A 26,962-nucleotide genomic window follows, 5' to 3' on the forward strand; every position below is an offset into this window, starting at 1 on the left:
AAAAAAAATTATTTATCATTTTGGCAAGAAGAAAACCAAAACAAAGTACCATAGTACAGCCTGGAGTTGTGTGTACAGTCCGTTCACAGATAATGCAAGGATCATTTAGTGCATCACAGTTACATAAATCAAGCAAATATATCATCAGCATTTCAAAACAACAGTGGGGGTTGAGTCAACACAGCTATGGCTTCACATACAAGCAATAAAGTATCAGCATTCACTAAATAGAGCACTCCGGTGTGAACAATGCAACCAATAAAAAAGAAGGAGTCCTATAACCATCATCATGGAATCAGACAGTATCCGTTCGTGTCAGTATATATGCAGTGTAAGGGCCCCAGATGTCCTGCGGCCGGGACACTAACTGCAAGCCCTCATAGTAACAGGTAAGTTGGTCACGGCAATATGCTAGTTCCTGCAGCCAGTGCTTTAATTCAGGCACCCCAGCACAGGGATACCCTGCGTTTGGCTAACTGCAAGGACAGCACTACCAATTTGCATACACCTGCCGGTATTTGGGACACTATCCCTAGTAAACACACCTTGGGATCACATCCATTCTGAACATCCGTCATAGCAGACAATGCCTCGGTCACACCCATCCAAAATGCAGATATTCTAGTGCAGGCCCATGCCAGGTGCACAAAATCAGCACCATCCGACCCACAACGCACACAGCAATCAGAGTCTCTCAGTCCGTATTTATATAGCTGTGCAGGGGTGTAGTACATATGATGGAGATATTTATAATGTATAAGTTTGAAATTTCCATTGACAGCAAAACTTTCAGTCATTTTACAGCTTTCCTCCCACTTTTTATCCGTTAGCGGTTGTGGAAGGCTGTCATCCCATTTACCTCTGGAGCGCGACACTGCAGCTCCTTCATCCAACTGCGAGGCATGATAAGAGTGGGAAACCAGTTTTGTTCTAGCATTGGCCGTATAAAGAAGTTGTAAGGCCTCCAAAGCAATCGGCTCCTTGGGAAAGGTCGGATAGAGGCTACGCACTGCGGCCCAGAGCCTGGCATAAATAAAGGTGGCCATAGCTGTATTTCCCCCACTCTCTAAAAAGCCCTGCAGCGTGATAAATGTTCCATTGTTAAAGACATCGCCCATAACCTGCACCCCGGCAGTTTGCAAAATCTGAAGTGCCTCCGCTTCACTCGTCACCGATATGCCAGCATGATGCAACAAGGGTATTGCAGGGGCATACAATGGCAGCCGCCCTGCTCGCTTCCCCAGCTCAGTCCACGCCCGAGCTGTGCATTGTACTGCATCCACTTCACCTTTCTCACAAACTGAGTGTAGGTTCACTACCATGACTTTAAGGGGCAATGGGTGGACCGCACCAGCCTCAACCGCCACATGCGGCGTGAATGGCGGCACCGATAGCCAGTATGAAGCAAAGTGTGCTTGTGCACATGAATAATATAAATGCATGTCCGGGACAGAGAACCCGCCCAGCTCATAGGGCTTTGTCAGCGTGTCCCATCCTATACGTGTTTTTTTACCCCCCCCCCCCATGCAAGCGAGATTAACAAAGAGTGAAGCGTGGTGAAAAAATGGGCCATCAGGGTAATCGGAACGTTAACAATTAAATATAAAAACTTAGGCAGCACCACCATCTTGTTCAGTGTGACCCTGTCCGCAAAAGATAAGGGTAAACACGTCCATCGAGACACCTGGTCTTCAAGTTTGGACACAGCCACCCCGTAGTTAGCCCGAATTACTTCTTGCGGGTCCCTGTGCACCCAGATGCCGAGGTACCTGACAGGTTCTGTGGCCCACTCCAAAGGGAAATCCAGCTCAAGCATGACGGTACTGCGCGTGAGCGGTAGTATTATTGATTTATCCCAATTAATAGCTAGGCCTGAAAACCACTCAAAGCGGACATATTCCCTGATTACCCCCCTCCAAATATTGTTCCGGCTCCCTGACGTATAAGGCCATATCATCAGCATACATTGATACTGCCAATGGTCGCTGAAAAATCGAAGCACTGAGTCAGCATGCCTCTGCCTCAATATATTGCCAACGGCTCTAGCACAAGAGCAAATAGTAAGGGCGAGAGCGGGCACCCTTGTCTAGTGTAACAACAATCGAATAGCGGTGGGTCAAAGGATAGAAATGACTTACTCTACAACTGACAGATTTGGTTACCAGGGGTACTTCATTCAGGTTTGAAGAAAATACCCATCAGTATTCGACCTGTGCCACCCTTGTCATCATATGTGTTCCTCCATACCACGAAGGAAGGTAGTCTACGACAGCTGTTTTATAGGTAGACTCAAATGTAACCCAGTGATGTGGAAACAGCTAGTTTGGGCAACGGGAGAATGCTGTTAAGCAGTGCATGTGAGACAAAATGTGATAATAAACAAAAGAAGGTGTCGTTAAAATTAGATAGACAGGAGGCAAGAAACTTTAATAAACACCTCACTGCTTCTAAATCAATAAAAAAGTAGTGCGAGTCTAGTGGTTTTAACTAATAGCCACTAGTAAATTCTTATCTGGTTGACATGTTTCAGCAGACTTTACAGATCCATCAGGTATCTACTGCATTCTTCAGGACCGGCGACGCTACTGCTTATCATACAAAAAAGTGGAAATCATAATGAAAAATTTATCACCTGGGTAGATGTGAATATCATTCTCCCAGCAATTAATGTGGGAGAGGAAGGCTCCACCTCACCTGGCTCTGGCTCAGGTAGCTGAAGCACCGCTCTGGCCGGCGATTCTCCTGGCGTCCATCCGAGCCAATCGGGAAGGTCTAGTGCCCTGCTTGATGGGAAAGGCCTCCGAAACATGCCCATTAACCCACACCCGAGCCATCGTGTCCGTATAGAGTAACTTGATCCAGTCAGTGAAAAGAAAGGCAACCCCATTCGGTGGAGCACTGCAATCATGTATTTCGATGCGATCGAACGCTTTGGCAGCGTCCAACAGGACTGCTGCCGCTGATAATTCTTGCTTGAGCAAATGGATGACAGTGAATAAAGCTCTCAGATTGTGGGCCGTGGAGCGCGTAGGTGTAGGAGAGTAGGGTCTGCTATCCTATGGTCACCCCAAATTTTTGCTTTTTGCTTCACTGGTTTCTGACTTAATGTGGCTGTGGGCCTGCTAATCAGACCCACAGCCTGCTGTTCTCTCTCTAAATTACTGCCAATGCACTTTAGGTGCATTACGAATTGGAACTGGTTCACCTTATGAGCCCCTGTAGTAGTGTACCCTAGGTACCCAGGGCATAGGTGTATCCAAGGCCTACCAGGGGCTGCAGCATGTATTGTGCCACCCCTGGCCTGGCCTCCATATTTGACACAACTGGCTGATCACTCAGCTGGGGTAAGTTGGTGTAATCACCTCTTACTTAGGTACAGTATGTCTGTGCCTAACCCTAAACTGGACACATATGTTCCTATCAGCCACTCCTATGGAAGGCCTCATCAATCCTGGAGGCAGAGTGCTTGGAAATATGTGAGATGGTGCTCTAGCATGAGCTGAGCCTGTCTGCAGCTGTCGGGAACCACTCCCTAAGCTGTTCCGGGATATGGCCATACCATATACTCTTAAGTGCATTATAATCCTCGCGGTTATTTGCTATCTTTGGTTTGGCTTTATCAAAACATGTCGAGTAAGGTGTCATACGAATTGGAATACTATCCCCTCGCCAATTCTGGCGACGGGGATAGCATTCCACCCTTCTAGAGGGACACGACATGTGTGTAGCCTTAACCCCGGTTAAAGTTAAACAGAGCCTCAGCATCACAAAATGGATGCTGCCACCACAGACACGAGTCTGGCCTCCTGCTGCTGACCGAAACTCGGCAGATGGTGGCCTGGACAAAGGGTTTCCTGCCTGGGGAGGTGCGAGCACCACCCCAGACAGGGTTTTGTGTATTGGGTAGGACAGGGCTGAATAGAATCAGACATGCCCGGGGCACACAAGGTGTCCCCGTGCATAGGCCAGTCCAAACCGGTCCTGGGACTTTCCAGACCCAGGCTTGGCACGGAACTGGACAAAGGAAAGGGGGTGTAACCGCCCCCCTTCCTGGTTCCTCCCAGAGGAGGGACCTAGTAGGTGATCCACCCCTCAGATTGGGAATAAGAGTGGGAGCAGTGCCATTGCACAGGAGATCATCCTGAATCAACTTAAAACTAAGAAGACGACTGGACTTCGACATTCTGCTGCACAGAAGACTGAAGAAGAATCTCCCTTGTGGCCTAGGAGTGGCCACCCTGTGAACACAGGCACCAACCAGCAACTCGACGTCTGCTTTGCCGCCGCCTCCCGGAGCCCGAGCCCAGAGCCCGACAAGAACCAGACTCCCGAACCTCTCAGAGCCCGATCCACAGTCCCTGCAAAGAAGGGACCCGTGGAGGCACCGAGTGACGTGGGACCGGACCTCTTGGAAGACACCCGAAAAGCTGACTGCGCAGCTTCTGAGGCATCCTCGACGTTGTGCTTTGGGTACTGAGAACCCCCACCACCGAGCAGCCCTTGCACCGAAGATCAGCCCTCCAGCATCTCCACGATCTGCGTGGGGCCCTTTTGCATTGTGTCACTCGACGCGCCATCCCGGCCACTAGCCACGTGGTCAGCGGCCATCTTGGCGACGAAACCGACGATTTACACAGCAGGTCTGGTTGCTCCAGACCTACCGAAGCTCCTGTAAAAAGGAGCACCCGCTCTGACCTTGCTGGTCCGAGTGATAAGCATCTTTCAACTTCTGCGTGGCTTGCATTTGCCAAGGCCTGTTTGCTCCGATCAGGTCGCCAACACCGCCAACAGCGAGAAGCCTACGTGGGACAGCTCGTGACCGACTCCTGGACGTCCTCAACCCCGGGTATCCACGTGGCTGCAGAAAGAAGCTACCTGACAACGCCTGTTTGCACCCGACATCGCCTGGTTCCAATCTGGTTCCACGGTAGTCACTGGCTAGTGACTTTGAACACTGTCCCCTCTGCTTTCAGGTCTTCACATCTTCAGATCCACCCTTGGATCCACCGGAACTCTTCACATCGAGCCGCCTGCAGCATCTTCAGCTCCAAGCACCATCGACCAGCGTGACGAAACCCGACACTACTTCGACCCTGTGCACCCGCTTCCTGTGGGTGAGGTAACTCAGCTCCGCCGGTGCTCCTGCACTGGTACACATCTCAAGGGCCTGTGTCTTAAGTTTCAGCTCCCTAGGTCACTCGGAAGGTTCCTAACTTTCTAACTTTGTACTTTTTACGCACCATAGACTTTGCATTGGAAAGTGCGTGCACTTTGAACACTGCACCCGAGTCCCATGGGCCTTTCCCGACTTAATCATTGCCAGTCTCGAATAGCTCCAGCGATTCCCAAGGCCCTAGGCCTGTTCCCTTTCCTATCGGTATCTCTTATACCACTTTCTTAGTATATGGTTTAGGTGGCCCCTAGGGCTCATCCATATTGTGCAACTTTTGTGTATTTTAAACTGTCTTGTGATTTAACGCTTGTGCTTCTGTGCTCATAAAGAGTCCAGGGGATTTTATAGTTAATAAATCAATATATATTTTCAATATATATCTGTGTGGTGTCCCTTTCATTTGGTATTCAAGGGGGTTGTGTATGGTATAACAGCTGGCTTCACATGCCTTTCAGAGTTTAGCCTAAGACTGCTTTGTCCACGTTACCACTAGGATAACTGGTCTACAAGGTTGAATTACAACCATCATCATAAGGGTTGCTTGGCATGGTACAAAGTGATCACTAAGAATTAGTGAGCATTATATACCAGGCCAACTTCTCACATTGGTGAGCAGCGGATTGGGATCTGAGCTTGCTGTTGTTTTACCATTACAATCTTTGAGATTATCATTTGAAAGATCATACAGGTACCTGCTAGGTACATATAAAACAAGACTAGTATACTTAAGTTCTACTGAACTTAGTTGTTGTAGAGCAAAGGGAGTAGCACACCCTAGCTACAACTACTAGATAGGTTTAGTAGGTAAACACCAGTGTAGGTAGATTGCAACACATCCACCCACACTAGAGCAATGTCTGGAGCAGAGGGTTCCACTGGGAACATCCCTGTTGAGAGTGACCCTCCAAGGGCACCATCCAAATTTGCTATTTTTTCCTTTAAGGAATTAAGACAGCTTTGTGTCTTAAGGGGTCTGAAGACAGGGCCTTCCCCTACTACAGACCACCTAAGAGAGCTCTTAGACCAGTCTGAGACTCTAAAGCCCTCTAAGGCAAACCCCACAGGGGATGCTGAAGGAGGCCATCCTTCAGAGGATGACACTGTAGACACCCCTGGTCCTATCATCCTGGTAGATGAGGAAGCCTCCACCACTGGAGCTCCTCAAGTAGATGAAGAGGAAGAAGAGGAAGAGGTGGAAAGCAGTGAGTCAGATGGTGACAGAAATAGTCAGGTGCTGGTCAGTAGGCTGAACCAGGCTAACTTAAATGTGTTTGGGACTGAAGCAAGGCTGACCTTGCCCAGCCACCCAAATGGACTTAACCAGGGACATAGGAGGAGGAGGAATCACTCAGGTGAATCCAATACCTCCCAGGTCTCTAGAGGCTCTCATGGTCACTCCAGAAGGGAGATGACTAGCCCTCAGAGAAGGGAACATGAGACCAAATTGAGAGAATCTCAAATTAGAGAGGCTGAATTGAGAGTCCAGAGACAAGAGTTAGAGATTGCCCTGGCCCAAGAGAAACTTGCTAGAGCAAGACAGCCTAGAGAGAGTGGGGTAATAGAACCCACTGGTGGCAGCAATATCCACAAGGATAAAGACAGGTCTTTTGATAACAGAAACCTTAGTAAGATTGTGCCCCCCTACAAAGCTGGGGATGATATCCATAAATGCATTACTGCAATGGAGAGAGCCTGCAGAGTACAGCAGATCCCTCAGGAGCAGTGGGCAGCAATCTTGTGGCTCTCCTTTGAAGGTAGAGGCCGAGACAGACTCCTCACAGTTAGTGATGGGGATTCTAGAAACTACCTGGTCCTGAAGAGTGCTCTGATTGATGGGTTAGGCTTAACCACTGAACAGTACAGGTTAATGTTCAGAGATACCCAGAAGACACAGACTCAGGACTGGTCTGAATTTGTTGAGTGTGCCACTAAGGCTCTGGAGGGATGGTTGCTGGGAAGCAAGGTTACAGACTATGAAGGATTGTATAATTTGCTGATGAGAGAACAAATTTTAAATAATTGTCAGAACCAGCAGTTGCATCAACATTTGGTTGACTCAGATTTGACCTCTCCCCAAGAATTGGGAAAGAGGGCAGATAAATGGGTAAGAACCAGAGTTAAGCAAAAGAACCAGAACCAGGGTGGTGACCAGAAGAAAACAGACCAGAAGGGTGGGGAGCAGAAAGCTAAAGACCAGAAGTCTTCAATAGGGCCCCAAACTGAGACAGAGGGTGGGTCCCAAACTTCCAAGAAGAAGAAGAAAGAAGGTCAGAAGAAACCCTGGTGTAAAACTTGTAAGAACACCTCTCACTGGACAAGTGAGTGTAAAAAGGGTGGAGCCCCCAGCACTGCAGCCCCTAAGGCACCTGCACCCACTAGTACAGCTAGCAGTGCTGGTCCTCAAACCAAGGGATTAGTGGGTATCACTTTGGGAACTGAAGGAGATTCTGACCTAGTCAGAACCCTTACACAGGCTGTTCTGATTTGTGAGGGGACATAGATTTGACCCCTGACATAAGTCCCAGTAATCTGGGCAAATACAGGCAGACGCCTTTGATCAACAATAAAGTGGCTCAAGCTTACAGGGACACATGTGCCAGTGTCACTATGGTGACACCTAACTTTGTGGACCCTGGACAATACATGCCAGGTGATGATTACCTGGTGACCAATGCCAGCAATGTCACTACTACACATAGTGTGGCACTTGTTAACTTTTCCTGGGGAGGGGTAACTGGCCTAAAAAGAGTTGTGGTTAGTGCTGATCTCCCAGTAGAATGTTTGTTGGGCAATGACCTGGAGAACTCTCTATGGTCAGAAGTTGAGTACAGGACTCATGCAGAGATGTTAGGGATATCATCACATGTCCTTGCTGTGACCAGGTCACAGGCCAAAAAGTGCCTCTCTGAACCTCAGGTCTTGGATCCTGGAACAATGGACCAAGGACCTTCCAAGAAGAAGAACAGGAGGGTTAAGGCTGTGCCTTCCCAACTGCCTGCAAGTGATGATCAGGCTTCACAGGAAACTGATCTTGAGACCCCTGAAGGAACTGTCTCTGAAGAACTTGAACCTGATCAGGTTGAGTTTCTGGGGACAGGGGGGCCTTCTAGGGCAGACTTGGGGCAGGCTCAGTTAACCTGTCCTTCTCTTGAACCCCTCAGACAGCAGGCTGCTGCTGAGGCTGCTGGGAATGCTGAAGGTGCCCATAAAGTTTATTGGGATGAAGGACTCCTTTACACAGAGGGTAGAGACCCCAAGCCTGGTGCAACCAGGAGGTTGGTTATACCTCTGCAATTTAGGGGTTTCCTTCTCACCTTGGCCCATGATATTCCTTTAGCAGGACACTTAGGCCAGAACAAGACCTGGGACAGGCTTGTCCCTCACTTTCACTGGCCTCACATGTCTGAAGACACCAAGGAGTTTTGTCGCTCCTGTGAAACCTGCCAAGCCAGTGGTAAAGCAGGTGGAACAACAAAGGCCCCCCTAATACCACTACCTGTGGTGGGGGTTCCCTTTGAGAGAGTGGGGATTGATATTGTTGGTCCAATGGATCCCCCTACAGCATCTGGGCACAGATTCATACTGGTGGTAGTGGATCATGCCACCAGGTACCCAGAGGCAATTCCACTTAGGACCACAACAGCTCCTGTTGTGGCCAGGGCCTTACTTGGAGTTTTCTCCAGAGTGGGGTTTCCTAAGGAGGTAATATCTGATAGAGGTGCCAACTTCATGTCAGGATATTTGACAGCTATGTGGAAGGAATGTGGTGTCAACTACAAGTTCACCACTCCTTATCACCCACAATGCAATGGGCTTGTTGAGAGATTTAACAAGACCCTAAAGGGCATGATTAAAGGATTACCTGAAAAGCTCAGGCGAAGATGGGACATCCTACTGCCCTGCCTTTTGTTTGCTTACAGAGAGGTCCCTCAAAAGGGGGTTGGCTTCAGCCCCTTTGAATTGTTGTTTGGGCACCCTGTAAGAGGACCCCTGTGACTGGTGAAGGAAGGATGGGAGTTACCTCTCAAAAAGCCTAAGCAAGACATAGTGGACTATGTACTTGGTCTCCGCTCCAGGATAGCAGAGTACATGGAAAAGGCATCCAAAAACCTTGAGGCTAGCCAAGAATTACAGAAAGCTTGGCATGACCAAAAGGCTGTCCTTGTTAAATTTCAGCCTGGACAGAAGGTATGGGTGTTGGAGCCAGTGGCCCCAGCAGCACTCCAAGACAAATGGTCTGGACCCCATACAATTCTGGAGAAGAAGGGAGAGGTTACCTACTTGGTGGACCTAGGAACTCCCAGGAGCCCCCACAGGGTGCTCCATGTAAACAGATTGAAGGCATATGTCAGCAGGGCAGACATGGGCTTGCTCATGGCTACAGATGAGGGACAGGAGGAAGAGAGTGACCCTCTCCCAGACCTGCTCACTCAGAACCCTGAGGATGGCTCAGTTGATGGTGTGGCCTTAGGTGGCAGCCTCACTGAACATCAGCAACATGACTGCAGACAAGTTCTACAGGCATACAGGCATATGTTCTCATTGACACCCAGTCAGACTAACTGGTGTACACATGTGGTGGACACTGGTGACAGTCTTCCTGTAAAGAGCAAGATTTACAGGCAACCTGACCACGTCAGGGACTGTATAAAGACTGAGGTGCAAAAGATGCTGGAATTAGGTGTCATTGAGCCTTCAGAGAGCCCCTAGGCTAGCCCAGTGGTCCTGGTCCCCAAACCTCACACCAAGGATGGCAAGAGAGAGATGAGGTTCTGTGTGGATTACAGAGGACTCAATGCTGTCACCAGGACAGATGCACACCCTATTCCAAGGGCAGATGAGCTCATTGACAAGCTGGCTTCTGCCAAATATTTGAGCACATTTGACTTGACAGCTGGCTACTGGCAAATCAGGTTAGCTGAGGAGTCTAAAGCCAAAACAGCATTTTCTACCCCTAGTGGGCATTATCAGTTTGTGGTGATGCCCTTTGGTTTGAAAAATGCACCTGCCACCTTCCAAAGGTTGGTGAATCAAGTCCTTACTGGGTTGGATGACTTTTGTGCAGCTTATCTAGATGATATTGCTGTCTTTAGCTCCACCTGGGAGGATCACCTGGTCCACCTGAAGGAAGTGCTTGAGGCTCTGCAGAAGGCAGGCCTCACTATCAAGGCAACAAAGTGCCAGATAGGGCAGAGTAAGGTTGTATACCTGGGCCACCTTGTAGGTGGAGGCCAAGTTCAACCACTGGAGAGTAAGATCCAGACCATCAAGGACTGGTCCCCTCCAACCACCCAGACTCAGGTCAGAGCTTTCTTGGGCCTGACTGGGTACTACAGGAAGTTTGTTAAGAACTATGGGTCCATTGTGACTCCTCTTAATGATCTGACATCCAAGAAGATGCCCAAAAAGGTTCAGTGGACAGAAAACTGTGAAAAGGCATTTAATGACCTGAAGAAGGCCATGTGCTCTGCACCTATCCTGAAGAGTCCTGACTACTCAAGAGAGTTCATTGTCCAAACAGATGCTTCTGAGTTGGGAGTGGGAGCAGTGCTTTCACAGCTTAATGTAGATGGCCAGGACCAGCCCATTGCTTTCATTAGCAGAAGGCTGACCCCCAGAGAGAAACGTTGGTCAGCTATAGAGAGGGAGGCCTTTGCTGTGGTGTGGGCCCTGAAGAAGTTGAGGCCATACTTGTTTGGTACTCACTTCAAGATTCAGACCGACCATAAGCCCCTCTTATGGCTTAATCAGATGAAGGGTGAAAACCCCAAACTACTCAGGTGGTCCATTTCCCTACAGGGGATGGACTTTACAGTGGAGCACCGCCCAGGGACTGACCATGGCAACGCAGATGGTCTCTCCAGGTACTTCCACTTAGAACATGAAGACACAACTGGTCAAGGTTAGTCTAATGTCCCTGCGTTTGGGGGGGGGGGTTATGTAGGAGAGTAGGGTCTGCTATCCTATGGTCACCCCAAATTTTTGCTTTTTGCTTCACTGGTTTCTGACTTAATGTGGCTGTGGGCCTGCTAATCAGACCCACAGCCTGCTGTTCTCTCTCTAAATTACTGCCAATGCACTTTAGGTGCATTACGAATTGGAACTGGTTCACCTTATGAGCCCCTGTAGTAGTGTACCCTAGGTACCCAGGGCATAGGTGTATCCAAGGCCTACCAGGGGCTACAGAATGTATTGTGCCACCCCTGGCCTGGCCTCCATATTTGACACAACTGGCTGATCACTCAGCTGGGGTAAGTTGGTGTAATCACCTCTTACTTAGGTACAGTATGTCTGTGCCCAACCCTAAACTGGACACATATGTTCCTATCAGCCACTCCTATGGAAGGCCTCATCAATCCTGGAGGCAGAGTGCTTGGAAATATGTGAGATGGTGCTCTAGCATGAGCTGAGCCTGTCTGCAGCTGTCGGGAACCACTCCCTAAGCTGTTCCGGGATATGGCCATACCATATACTCTTAAGTGCATTATAATCCTCGCGGTTATTTGCTATCTTTGGTTTGGCTTTATCAAAACATGTCGAGTAAGGTGTCATACGAATTGGAATACTATCCCCTCGCCAATTCTGGCGACGGGGATAGCATTCCACCCTTCTAGAGGGACACGACATGTGTGTAGCCTTAACCCCGGTTAAAGTTAAACAGAGCCTCAGCATCACAAAATGGATGCTGCCACCACAGACACGAGTCTGGCCTCCTGCTGCTGACCGAAACTCGGCAGATGGTGGCCTGGACAAAGGGTTTCCTGCCTGGGGAGGTGCGAGCACCACCCCAGACAGGGTTTTGTGTATTGGGTAGGACAGGGCTGAATAGAATCAGACATGCCCGGGGCACACAAGGTGTCCCCGTGCATAGGCCAGTCCAAACCGGTCCTGGGACTTTCCAGACCCAGGCTTGGCGCGGAACTGGACAAAGGAAAGGGGGTGTAACCGCCCCCCTTCCTGGTTCCTCCCAGAGGAGGGACCTAGTAGGTGATCCACCCCTCAGATTGGGAATAAGAGTGGGAGCAGTGCCATTGCACAGGAGATCATCCTGAATCAACTTAAAACTAAGAAGACGACTGGACTTCGACATTCTGCTGCACAGAAGACTGAAGAAGAATCTCCCTTGTGGCCTAGGAGTGGCCACCCTGTGAACACAGGCACCAACCAGCAACTTGACGTCTGCTTTGCCGCCGCCTCCCGCCGGAGCCCGAGCCCAGAGCCCGACAAGAACCAGACTCCCAGACCTCTCAGAGCCCGATCCACAGTTCCTGCAAAGAAGGGACCCGTGGAGGCACCGAGTGACGTGGGACCGGACCTCTTGGAAGACACCCGAAAAGCTGACTGCGCAGCTTCTGAGGCATCCTCGACGTTGTGCTTTGGGGACTGAGAACCCTTACCACAGAGCAGCCCTTGCACCGAAGATCAGCCCTCCAGCATCTCCACGATCTGCGTGGGGCCCTTTTGCATTGTGCCACTTGACGCGCCATCCCGGCCACTAGCCACGTGGTCAGCGGCCATCTTGGTGACGAAACGGACGATTTACACAGCAGGTCTGGTTGCTCCAGACCTACCCAAGCTCCTGTAAAAAGGAGCACCCGCTCTGACCTTGCTGGTCTGAGTGATAAGCATCTTTCAACTTCTGCGTGGCTTGCATTTGCCAAGGCCTGTTTGCTCCGATCAGGTCGTCGACACTGCCAACAGCGAGAAGCCTACGTGGGACAGCTCGTGACCGACTTCTGGACGTCCTCGACTCCGGGTATCCACGTGGCTGCAGAAAGAAGCTACCTGACAATGCCTGTTTGCACCCGACATCGCCTGGTTCCAATCTGGTTCCACGGTAGTCACTGGCTAGTGACTTTGAACACTGTTCCCTCTGCTTTCAGGTCTTCACATCTTCAGATCCACCCTTGGATCCACCGGAACTCTTCACATCGAGCCGCCTGCAGCATCTTCAGCTCCAAGCACCATCGACCAGCGTGACGAAACCCGACACTACTTCGACCCTGTGCACCCGCTTCCTGTGGGTGAGGTAACTCAGCTCCGCCGGTGCTCCTGCACTGGTACACATCTCAAGGGCCTGTGTCTTAAGTTTCAGCTCCCTAGGTCACTCGGAAGGTTCCTAACTTTCTAACTTTGTACTTTTTACGCACCATAGACTTTGCATTGGAAAGTGCGTGCACTTTGAACACTGCACCCGAGTCCCGTGGGCCTTTCCCGACTTAATCATTGCCAGTCTCGAATAGCTCCAGCGATTCCCAAGGCCCTAGGCCTGTTCCCTTTCCTATCGGTATCTCTTATACCACTTTCTTAGTATATGGTTTAGGTGGCCCCTAGGGCTCATCCATATTGTGCAACTTTTGTGTATTTTAAACTGTCTTGTGATTTAACGCTTGTGCTTCTGTGCTCATAAAGAGTCCAGGGGATTTTATAGTTAATAAATCAATATATATTTTCAATATATATCTGTGTGGTGTCCCTTTCATTTGGTATTCAAGGGGGTTGTGTATGGTATAACAGCTGGCTTCACATGCCTTTCAGAGTTTAGCCTAAGACTGCTTTGTCCACGTTACCACTAGGATAACTGGTCTACAAGGTTGAATTACAACCATCATCATAAGGGTTGCTTGGCATGGTACAAAGTGATCACTAAGAATTAGTGAGCATTATATACCAGGCCAACTTCTCACATTGGTGAGCAGCGGATTGGGATCTGAGCTTGCTGTTGTTTTACCATTACAATCTTTGAGATTATCATTTGAAAGATCATACAGGTACCTGCTAGGTACATATAAAACAAGACTAGTATACTTAAGTTCTACTGAACTTAGTTGTTGTAGAGCAAAGGGAGTAGCACACCCTAGCTACAACTACTAGATAGGTTTAGTAGGTAAACACCAGTGTAGGTAGATTGCAACACATCCACCCACACTAGAGCAATGTCTGGAGCAGAGGGTTCCACTGGGAACATCCCTGTTGAGAGTGACCCTCCAAGGGCACCATCCAAATTTGCTATTTTTTCCTTTAAGGAATTAAGACAGCTTTGTGTCTTAAGGGGTTTGAAGACAGGGCCTTCCCCTACTACAGACCACCTAAGAGAGCTCTTAGACCAGTCTGAGACTCTAAAGCCCTCTAAGGCAAACCCCACAGGGGATGCTGAAGGAGGCCATCCTTCAGAGGATGACACTGTAGACACCCCTGGTCCTATCATCCTGGTAGATGAGGAAGCCTCCACCACTGGAGCTCCTCAAGTAGATGAAGAGGAAGAAGAGGAAGAGGTGGAAAGCAGTGAGTCAGATGATGACAGAAATAGTCAGGTGCTGGTCAGTAGGCTGAACCAGGCTAACTTAAATGTGTTTGGGACTGAAGCAAGGCTGACCTTGCCCAGCCACCCAAATGGACTTAACCAGGGACATAGGAGGAGGAGGAATCACTCAGGTGAATCCAATACCTCCCAGGTCTCTAGAGGCTCTCATGGTCACTCCAGAATGGAGATGACTAGCCCTCAGAGAAGGGAACATGAGACCAAATTGAGAGAATCTCAAATTAGAGAGGCTGAATTGAGAGTCCAGAGACAAGAGTTAGAGATTGCCCTGGCCCAAGAGAAACTTGCTAGAGCAAGACAGCCTAGAGAGAGTGGGGTAATAGAACCCACTGGTGGCAGCAATATCCACAAGGATAAAGACAGGTCTTTTGATAACAGAAACCTTAGTAAGATTGTGCCCCCCTACAAAGCTGGGGATGATATCCATAAATGGATTACTGCAATGGAGAGAGCCTGCAGAGTACAGCAGATCCCTCAGGAGCAGTGGGCAGCAATCTTGTGGCTCTCCTTTGAAGGTAGAGGCCGAGACAGACTCCTCACAGTTAGTGATGGGGATTCTAGAAACTACCTGGTCCTGAAGAGTGCTCTGATTGATGGGTTAGGCTTAACCACTGAACAGTACAGGTTAATGTTCAGAGATACCCAGAAGACACAGACTCAGGACTGGTCTGAATTTGTTGAGTGTGCCACTAAGGCTCTGGAGGGATGGTTGCTGGGAAGCAAGGTTACAGACTATGAAGGATTGTATAATTTGCTGATGAGAGAACAAATTTTAAATAATTGTCAGAACCAGCAGTTGCATCAACATTTGGTTGACTCAGATTTGACCTCTCCCCAAGAATTGGGAAAGAGGGCAGATAAATGGGTAAGAACCAGAGTTAAGCAAAAGAACCAGAACCAGGGTGGTGACCAGAAGAAAACAGACCAGAAGGGTGGGGAGCAGAAAGCTAAAGACCAGAAGTCTTCAATAGGGCCCCAAACTGAGACAGAGGGTGGGTCCCAAACTTCCAAGAAGAAGAAGAAAGAAGGTCAGAAGAAACCCTGGTGTAAAACTTGTAAGAACACCTCTCACTGGACAAGTGAGTGTAAAAAGGGTGGAGCCCCCAGCACTGCAGCCCCTAAGGCACCTGCACCCACTAGTACAGCTAGCAGTGCTGGTCCTCAAACCAAGGGATTAGTGGGTATCACTTTGGGAACTGAAGGAGATTCTGACCTAGTCAGAACCCTTACACAGGCTGTTCTGATTTGTGAGGGGACATAGATTTGACCCCTGACATAAGTCCCAGTAATCTGGGCAAATACAGACAGACGCCTTTGATCAACAATAAAGTGGCTCAAGCTTACAGGGACACATGTGCCAGTGTCACTATGGTGACACCTAACTTTGTGGACCCTGGACAATACATGCCAGGTGATGATTACCTGGTGACCAATGCCAGCAATGTCACTACTACACATAGTGTGGCACTTGTTAACTTTTCCTGGGGAGGGGTAACTGGCCTAAAAAGAGTTGTGGTTAGTGCTGATCTCCCAGTAGAATGTTTGTTGGGCAATGACCTGGAGAACTCTCTATGGTCAGAAGTTGAGTACAGGACTCATGCAGAGATGTTAGGGATATCATCACATGTCCTTGCTGTGACCAGGTCACAGGCCAAAAAGTGCCTCTCTGAACCTCAGGTCTTGGATCCTGGAACAATGGACCAAGGACCTTCCAAGAAGAAGAACAGGAGGGTTAAGGCTGTGCCTTCCCAACTGCCTGCAAGTGATGATCAGGCTTCACAGGAAACTGATCTTGAGACCCCTGAAGGAACTGTCTCTGAAGAACTTGAACCTGATCAGGTTGAGTTTCTGGGGACAGGGGGGCCTTCTAGGGCAGACTTGGGGCAGGCTCAGTTAACCTGTCCTTCTCTTGAACCCCTCAGACAGCAGGCTGCTGCTGAGGCTGCTGGGAATGCTGAAGGTGCCCATAAAGTTTATTGGGATGAAGGACTCCTTTACACAGAGGGTAGAGACCCCAAGCCTGGTGCAACCAGGAGGTTGGTTATACCTCTGCAATTTAGGGGTTTCCTTCTCACCTTGGCCCATGATATTCCTTTAGCAGGACACTTAGGCCAGAACAAGACCTGGGACAGGCTTGTCCCTCACTTTCACTGGCCTCACATGTCTGAAGACACCAAGGAGTTTTGTCGCTCCTGTGAAACCTGCCAAGCCAGTGGTAAAGCAGGTGGAACAACAAAGGCCCCCCTAATACCACTACCTGTGGTGGGGGTTCCCTTTGAGAGAGTGGGGATTGATATTGTTGGTCCAATGGATCCCCCTACAGCATCTGGGCACAGATTCATACTGGTGGTAGTGGATCATGCCACCAGGTACCCAGAGGCAATTCCACTTAGGACCACAACAGCTCCTGTTGTGGCCAGGGCCTTACTTGGAGTTTTCTCCAGAGTGGGGTTTCCTAAGGAGGTAATATCTGATAGAGGTGCCAACTTCATGTCAGGATATTTGACAGCTATGTGGAAGGAATGTGGTGTCAACTACAAGTTCACCACTCCTTATCACCCACAATGCAATGGGCTTGTTGAGAGATTTAACAAGACCCTAAAGGGCATGATTAAAGGATTACCTGAAAAGCTCAGGCGAAGATGGGACATCCTACTGCCCTGCCTTTTGTTTGCTTACAGAGAGGTCCCTCAAAAGGGGGTTGGCTTCAGCCCCTTTGAATTGTTGTTTGGGCACCCTGTAAGAGGACCCCTGTGACTGGTGAAGGAAGGATGGGAGTTACCTCTCAAAAAGCCTAAGCAAGACATAGTGGACTATGTACTTGGTCTCCGCTCCAGGATAGCAGAGTACATGGAAAAGGCATCCAAAAACCTTGAGGCTAGCCAAGAATTACAGAAAGCTTGGCATGACCAAAAGGCTGTCCTTGTTAAATTTCAGCCTGGACAGAAGGTATGGGTGTTGGAGCCAGTGGCCCCAGCAGCACTCCAAGACAAATGGTCTGGACCCCATACAATTCTGGAGAAGAAGGGAGAGGTTACCTACTTGGTGGACCTAGGAACTCCCAGGAGCCCCCACAGGGTGCTCCATGTAAACAGATTGAAGGCATATGTCAGCAGGGCAGACATGGGCTTGCTCATGGCTACAGATGAGGGACAGGAGGAAGAGAGTGACCCTCTCCCAGACCTGCTCACTCAGAACCCTGAGGATGGCTCAGTTGATGGTGTGGCCTTAGGTGGCAGCCTCACTGAACATCAGCAACATGACTGCAGACAAGTTCTACAGGCATACAGGCATATGTTCTCATTGACACCCAGTCAGACTAACTGGTGTACACATGTGGTGGACACTGGTGACAGTCTTCCTGTAAAGAGCAAGATTTACAGGCAACCTGACCACGTCAGGGACTGTATAAAGACTGAGGTGCAAAAGATGCTGGAATTAGGTGTCATTGAGCCTTCAGAGAGCCCCTGGGCTAGCCCAGTGGTCCTGGTCCCCAAACCTCACACCAAGGATGGCAAGAGAGAGATGAGGTTCTGTGTGGATTACAGAGGACTCAATGCTGTCACCAGGACAGATGCACACCCTATTCCAAGGGCAGATGAGCTCATTGACAAGCTGGCTTCTGCCAAATATTTGAGCACATTTGACTTGACAGCTGGCTACTGGCAAATCAGGTTAGCTGAGGAGTCTAAAGCCAAAACAGCATTTTCTACCCCTAGTGGGCATTATCAGTTTGTGGTGATGCCCTTTGGTTTGAAAAATGCACCTGCCACCTTCCAAAGGTTGGTGAATCAAGTCCTTACTGGGTTGGATGACTTTTGTGCAGCTTATCTAGATGATATTGCTGTCTTTAGCTCCACCTGGGAGGATCACCTGGTCCACCTGAAGGAAGTGCTTGAGGCTCTGCAGAAGGCAGGCCTCACTATCAAGGCAACAAAGTGCCAGATAGGGCAGAGTAAGGTTGTATACCTGGGCCACCTTGTAGGTGGAGGCCAAGTTCAACCACTGGAGAGTAAGATCCAGACCATCAAGGACTGGTCCCCTCCAACCACCCAGACTCAGGTCAGAGCTTTCTTGGGCCTGACTGGGTACTACAGGAAGTTTGTTAAGAACTATGGGTCCATTGTGACTCCTCTTAATGATCTGACATCCAAGAAGATGCCCAAAAAGGTTCAGTGGACAGAAAACTGTGAAAAGGCATTTAATGACCTGAAGAAGGCCATGTGCTCTGCACCTATCCTGAAGAGTCCTGACTACTCAAGAGAGTTCATTGTCCAAACAGATGCTTCTGAGTTGGGAGTGGGAGCAGTGCTTTCACAGCTTAATGTAGATGGCCAGGACCAGCCCATTGCTTTCATTAGCAGAAGGCTGACCCCCAGAGAGAAACGTTGGTCAGCTATAGAGAGGGAGGCCTTTGCTGTGGTGTGGGCCCTGAAGAAGTTGAGGCCATACTTGTTTGGTACTCACTTCAAGATTCAGACCGACCATAAGCCCCTCTTATGGCTTAATCAGATGAAGGGTGAAAACCCCAAACTACTCAGGTGGTCCATTTCCCTACAGGGGATGGACTTTACAGTGGAGCACCGCCCAGGGACTGACCATGGCAACGCAGATGGTCTCTCCAGGTACTTCCACTTAGAACATGAAGACACAACTGGTCAAGGTTAGTCTAATGTCCCTGCGTTTGGGGGGGGGGGGTTATGTAGGAGAGTAGGGTCTGCTATCCTATGGTCACCCCAAATTTTTGCTTTTTGCTTCACTGGTTTCTGACTTAATGTGGCTGTGGGCCTGCTAATCAGACCCACAGCCTGCTGTTCTCTCTCTAAATTACTGCCAATGCACTTTAGGTGCATTACGAATTGGAACTGGTTCACCTTATGAGCCCCTGTAGTAGTGTACCCTAGGTACCCAGGGCATAGGTGTATCCAAGGCCTACCAGGGGCTACAGAATGTATTGTGCCACCCCTGGCCTGGCCTCCATATTTGACACAACTGGCTGATCACTCAGCTGGGGTAAGTTGGTGTAATCACCTCTTACTTAGGTACAGTATGTCTGTGCCCAACCCTAAACTGGACACATATGTTCCTATCAGCCACTCCTATGGAAGGCCTCATCAATCCTGAAGGCAGAGTGCTTGTAAATATGTGAGATGGTGCTCTAGCATGAGCTGAGCCTGTCTGCAGCTGTCGGGAACCACTCCCTAAGCTGTTGCGGGATATGGCCATACCATATACTCTTAAGTGCATTATAATCCTCGCGGTTATTTGCTATCTTTGGTTTGGCTTTATCAAAACATGTCGAGTAAGGTGTCATACGAATTGGAATACTATCCCCTCGCCAATTCTGGCGACGGGGATAGCATTCCACCCTTCTAGAGGGACACGACATGTGTGTAGCCTTAACCCCGGTTAAAGTTAAACAGAGCCTCAGCATCACAAAATGGATGCTGCCACCACAGACACGAGTCTGGCCTCCTGCTGCTGACCGAAACTCGGCAGATGGTGGCCTGGACAAAGGGTTTCCTGCCTGGGGAGGTGCGAGCACCACCCCAGACAGGGTTTTGTGTATTGGGTAGGACAGGGCTGAATAGAATCAGACATGCCCGGGGCACACAAGGTGTCCCCGTGCATAGGCCAGTCCAAACCGGTCCTGGGACTTTCCAGACCCAGGCTTGGCGCGGAACTGGACAAAGGAAAGGGGGTGTAACCGCCCCCCTTCCTGGTTCCTCCCAGAGGAGGGACCTAGTAGGTGATCCACCCCTCAGATTGGGAATAAGAGTGGGAGCAGTGCCATTGCACAGGAGATCATCCTGAATCAACTTAAAACTAAGAAGACGACTGGACTTCGACATTCTGCTGCACAGAAGACTGAAGAAGAATCTCCCTTGTGGCCTAGGAGTGGCCACCCTGTGAACACAGGCACCAACCAGCAACTTGACGTCTGCTTTGCCGCCGCCTCCCGCCGGAGCCCGAGCCCAGAGCCCGACAAGAACCAGACTCCCAGACCTCTCAGAGCCCGATCCACAGTTCCTGCAAAGAAGGGACCCGTGGAGGCACCGAGTGACGTGGGACCGGACCTCTTGGAAGACACCCGAAAAGCTGACTGCGCAGCTTCTGAGGCATCCTCGACGTTGTGCTTTGGGGACTGAGAACCCTTACCACAGAGCAGCCCTTGCACCGAAGATCAGCCCTCCAGCATCTCCACGATCTGCGTGGGGCCCTTTTGCATTGTGCCACTTGACGCGCCATCCCGGCCACTAGCCACGTGGTCAGCGGCCATCTTGGCGACGAAACGGACGATTTACACAGCAGGTCTGGTTGCTCCAGACCTACCCAAGCTCCTGTAAAAAGGAGCACCCGCTCTGACCTTGCTGGTCTGAGTGATAAGCATCTTTCAACTTCTGCGTGGCTTGCATTTGCCAAGGCCTGTTTGCTCCGATCAGGTCGTCGACACTGCCAACAGCGAGAAGCCTACGTGGGACAGCTCGTGACCGACTTCTGGACGTCCTCGACTCCGGGTATCCACGTGGCTGCAGAAAGAAGCTACCTGACAATGCCTGTTTGCACCCGACATCGCCTGGTTCCAATCTGGTTCCACGGTAGTCACTGGCTAGTGACTTTGAACACTGTTCCCTCTGCTTTCAGGTCTTCACATCTTCAGATCCACCCTTGGATCCACCGGAACTCTTCACATCGAGCCGCCTGCAGCATCTTCAGCTCCAAGCACCATCGACCAGCGTGACGAAACCCAACACTACTTCGACCCTGTGCACCCGCTTCCTGTGGGTGAGGTAACTCAGCTCCGCCGGTGCTCCTGCACTGGTACACATCTCAAGGGCCTGTGTCTTAAGTTTCAGCTCCCTAGGTCACTCGGAAGGTTCCTAACTTTCTAACTTTGTACTTTTTACGCACCATAGACTTTGCATTGGAAAGTGCGTGCACTTTGAACACTGCACCCGAGTCCCGTGGGCCTTTCCCGACTTAATCATTGCCAGTCTCGAATAGCTCCAGCGATTCCCAAGGCCCTAGGCCTGTTCCCTTTCCTATCGGTATCTCTTATACCACTTTCTTAGTATATGGTTTAGGTGGCCCCTAGGGCTCATCCATATTGTGCAACTTTTGTGTATTTTAAACTGTCTTGTGATTTAACGCTTGTGCTTCTGTGCTCATAAAGAGTCCAGGGGATTTTATAGTTAATAAATCAATATATATTTTCAATATATATCTGTGTGGTGTCCCTTTCATTTGGTATTCAAGGGGGTTGTGTATGGTATAACAGCTGGCTTCACATGCCTTTCAGAGTTTAGCCTAAGACTGCTTTGTCCACGTTACCACTAGGATAACTGGTCTACAAGGTTGAATTACAACCATCATCATAAGGGTTGCTTGGCATGGTACAAAGTGATCACTAAGAATTAGTGAGCATTATATACCAGGCCAACTTCTCACAGTAGGGACAAACCCTGATTGGTCCGGTAAAACCATAACAGGAAGCAGCAGGCGCAATCGCATCGCCCTAGCGGGGGGTGACCTAGTTTAGGACACCCCCCGCGCCGCACGGCCACCAGCTGCTGCGTGTGCCTCCCGCCTGCCTGCCTCGCTGCCCCGGCCGCCGCCGTGTGACCACGCCCCCTGCCACCGAGCGGCGTGGTCTCCCACGGTGCAGCGCTGTGCCCGCCTGACCTGCAGGCTCCTGAACCCCGCTATCTTGCTGTGTGCCCCTCAGCTTCTTTTTCTGTATTGTACTGTATTGTAATTTTTGTATTTTTGTATTTTATTTGCCTGTTCTCGCTGCCCCCGTCGCCTCCCTACCTGCTCCCCGCTTCCCGCCACCGCCGCTGACCACGCCCCCTTTTTTCTTTCTGTACCCTCCCCGCTCCCGCCTCCCAGCTGCTCCGCCCTCCCTCGCACTTGGCCATATATGGCGATCGTGCGACGCAGGTGAGTGTGACCTAGTTTAGGACACCCCCCGCGCCGCACGGCCACCAGCTGCTGCGTGTGCCTCCCGCCTGCCTGCCTCGCTGCCCCGGCCGCCGCCGTGTGACCACGCCCCCTGCCACCGAGCGGCGTGGTCTCCCACGTTGCAGCGCTGTGCCCGCCTGACCTGCAGGCTCCTGAACCCCGCTATCTTGCTGTGTGCCCCTAAGCTTCTTTTTCTGTATTGTTCTGTATTGTAATTTTTGTATTTTTGTATTTTATTTGCCTGTTCTCGCTGCCCCCGTCGCCTCCCTACCCGCTCCCCGCTTCCCGCCACCGCCGCTGACCACGCCCCCTTTTTTCTTTCTGTACCCTCCCGCCTCCCAGCTGCTCCGCCCTCCCTCGCACTTCGCCATATATGGCGACCGTGCGAACGCGCAGCGGTCACGCGCAGCGGTCACGCGCAGCGGGAGCGCCGATTGTGCGCCGAAGGCGCGCCAAAGGTAAGCCCGCCTGCGCCTGGACCGCGCCCAGCGCCAGGACCCCTGGCCCCCACCGACGGAAGACGACCCGACTCTCCTACAACGCCACCGAACTCCTTGCACTCAACATCGGCGGGATCCCTGGATGCTACCCAGCCACCCCGAGGCGCACCCACGGACCCTTCAGCTGCCACGCCTGCAAGTTCACCTGCATCCGGACCTGCCCCACACCAGTACCCGCCAAGCCGAACACCAGCAGCAACCACCTCAAGTGCATCCTGCTCAACACCCGCTCCGTCCACAGGCACGCCATCGAACTCTGGAACCTCCTCGACACCACAGCTCCTGACGTCGCCTTCCTCACGGAAACCTGGATGAACGACTCCTCAGCACCCGACATCGCCATCGCCATCCCAGAGGGATACAAGATCACCCGAAGAGACCGTGTCAAACAGACGGCAGGAGGCATTGCCATCATCCACAGGGACACCATCCACATCACGACCAACACCGACGACACCCTGAAAACCGCCGAACACCTACACTTCCAGATCCGCACCGACCCGAAGACCACCCTCAGAGGCACCCTGATCTACCGACCCCCGGGACCACGCCCACAATTCAGCGAGGACATCGCCGACTTCGTCAGCCCGCATGCCCTCCCCTCCGCTGACTACATCCTCCTGGGGGACCTCAACTTCCACCTGGAGAACAACACCGACCGCAACACCACCACCCTGCTCGACAACCTCGCTAACCTCGGACTCAAGCAGCTGGTGTCCACCCCCACCCACCTCGCCGGACACACACTCAACGCCGTCTTCTCATCCAGCAAAGACATCGCCTTCAGCCACGCCACCGGACTCTACTGGACGGACCACAGTTGCGTCCACTTCACCTTCACAAGAACGACGATCCACCACCACCAGCAACCGGTTGCTCGAAGAAGCTGGAACAAGATCACAGCCGACCAGCTCGCCTCTTCCCTGAGCCAGCACCCCCCGGCCAGCTCAGCGAACCCCAGCCAGGCCGCCGACAACCTCACGAAGTGGATCAACAACTGCGCGGACAAACTCGCCCCACTGAGGACCCCGCACAGCAGACCCGGCAGCAAGAAGGCCCCATGGTTCACCGACGAACTCAAGAGCTCCAAGAAGAACTGCCGAGCCCTCGAGAAAGCCTGGAGAAGGGAACCAACACCGGACAACATGACCGCCCTCAAGCTTGCCACCCGGAAGCACCACCAACTGATCCGCGCCACTAAGAAAACCGCATTCAAGGACCGGCTGGACAACAACGCACACAATTGCAAGGAACTCTTCGACATCGTCAAAGAGCTCTCCAACCCCGATGCCGGAAACAACGACATCACCCCATCGCAAGACCTCTGCAACTCCCTCGCCTCCTACTTCCACAACAAGATCGCGGACATACACAACAGCTTCAGCACTGAACCGACGAACACCATGACCGAACCACCGCCCCCCACCACCACCCTCCGCGCCTGGACTCCGATCAGCACCGAAGACACCGTCCGCACGATGAACTCCATCCACTCCGGATCTCCGACCGACCCCTGTCCTCACCACATCTTCAACAAGGCCGACGCGATCATCGCACCCCACCTGCGGGACATCATCAACACCTCCTTCGACACCGCCACTTTCCCGGAGAGCTGGAAGCACGCCGAACTAAGCGCCCTACTAAAGAAACCTACAGCGGACCCCACCGAACTCAAGAATTACCGCCCCATCTCGCTCCTCCCGTTCCCAGCCAAAGTCATCGAGAAGACCGTCAACAAGCAGCTGGCCGCCTTCCTCGAGACGAACGGATCCCTCGACCCCTCACAGTCTGGCTTCCGAGCCAACCACAGCACCGAGACCGCCCTCATCGCCGCCACCGATGACATCCGAGCCCTGATGGACAACGGAGAAACAGCGGCCCTCATCCTCCTAGACCTCACCGCGGCATTCGACACGGTCTGCCACCGCCTCAGCAACGTCGGAATCCAGGAGAAGGCACTGGAATGGATCACCTCCTTCCTCGACGGAAGAACACAGAGAGTCCGCCTACCACCGTACAAGTCAGAGGCCACCGAAGTCATCTGCGGCGTCCCTCAAGGATCCTCGCTGAGCCCCACCCTCTTCAATGTCTACATGAGCCCCCTCGCGGCCATCGCACGCCAACACAACCTCAACATCATTTCCTACGCTGACGACACCCAGCTGATCCTCTCCATGACCAACGACCCCGCCGCCGCCAGAGCCAACCTTCACGAAGGGATGAACGACATAGCCAAGTGGATGACGACCAGCCGCCTGAAACTGAACTCAGACAAGACGGAAGTCCTCATCCTGGGTTCCTCGCCCTCCGCCTGGGATGACTCCTGGTGGCCCCCCGCCCTGGGCAGCGCACCCAAACCGACAGACCACGCACGCAACCTGGGCTTCATCTTGGACTCCTCCCTCACCATGAACAGACAAGTCAACGCCGTCTCCTCGTCATGCTTCAACATCCTGCGCATGCTACGGAAGATCTTCCGGTGGATCCCCACCGAGACCAGGAAGACGGTCACCCAGGCCCTTGTCACCAGCCGACTGGACTACGGCAACGCCCTCTACGCCGGAACCACCGCCAAGCTCCAGAAGAGACTCCAGCGGATCCAGATTGCCTCAGCCAGACTCATCCTCGACATCCCACGACACAGCCACATCTCCGGACATCTGAGAGACCTGCATTGGCTCCCCGTCAACAAAAGAATCACCTTCCGCCTCCTCACCACACGCACACAAAGCCCTACACGATCAAGGCCCGAGCTACCTCAACAACCGCATCAACTTCTACGCTCCCAAACGACATCTCCAATCAGCCAGCCACGCCCTCGCCGCCGTCCCCCGCATCCGAAGAACGACAACAGGAGGAAGGTCCTTCTCCTACCTAGCCGCCAGGACCTGGAACTCCCTCCCGACCGACCTGCGCCTGACCCAAGACCACCTCTCCTTCAGGAAGAAGCTCAAGACCTGGCTCTTCGAGCAGTAGCAGCACTCCCCCCCCCCCCCCCCTAGCGCCTTGAGACCCTCCAGGTAAGTAGTGCGCTCTATAAATGTCTGTGATTGATTGATTGATCGCCAGGACCTTGAACACCTCCCAAACGGTGCCCATATCCTCCACCGACCTGACATTCACTGTAAAGTAGTTCTCTATAGCTTCTCGTATGCCTTCTCAAAACACCAAGTCTCAGAGTGCCGTGGTCTGCAGTTTCCATGTAAATGGTGCAGTAGCATATGTTGGGAGAAACGTGTCTATCAGAACAGGTGCATGATCCGACAGTGTGCGGGCCAAATGCATGGCCTTCGCCACCCAAGCATTTACATCCCGGGTCGCCAACCAATAGTGCAAGCGGGACCATGTATTATGCGCATATGTGTAACAAGTCCCCTTCTTGACACCAGGATGCCGCAAGCGCCACACATCCACCAATCCCAAATCAATCATGCCATCTGGCACCGCTTTCGCCGCCTTCTTTTCATGAGCCGGGTGTGATGTCTTCCTATCTATCTCCCGATATAATACCACATTCAGGTCCCCTCTGCATATTATGGCAGAGGCTGGTAACGAATAGACCTTATTCCACAGTGTCATATAAAACTCAGGGTCATCCACATTTGGCCCGTACACATTTACCCTTGTGATCAAGGTTCCACAGAGCTTCCCCTGCAGTATTATGTACCTACTCTCCTTATCAATTTCCTCCTACGTGCTTACAAAAGGGACATTCTTCTTTATCAATATCATGACCCCCCTAGCATGGGATGAATATTTGGAGGCAAATGCATGGCCTTCGCCACCCAAGCATTTACATCCCGGGTCGCCAACCAATAGTGCAAGTGGGACCATGTATTATGCACATATGTGTAACAAGTCCCCTTCTTGACACCAGGATGCCGCAAGCGCCACACATCCACCAATCCCAAATCAATCATGCCATCTGGCACCGCTTTCGCCGCCTTCTTTTCATGAGCCGGGTGTGATGTCTTCCTATCTATCTCCCGATATAATACCACATTC

Source organism: Lissotriton vulgaris, chromosome 8 (genome assembly GCF_964263255.1).
Source record: "Lissotriton vulgaris chromosome 8, aLisVul1.2, whole genome shotgun sequence".
Lineage (NCBI taxonomy): Eukaryota > Metazoa > Chordata > Amphibia > Caudata > Salamandridae > Lissotriton > Lissotriton vulgaris.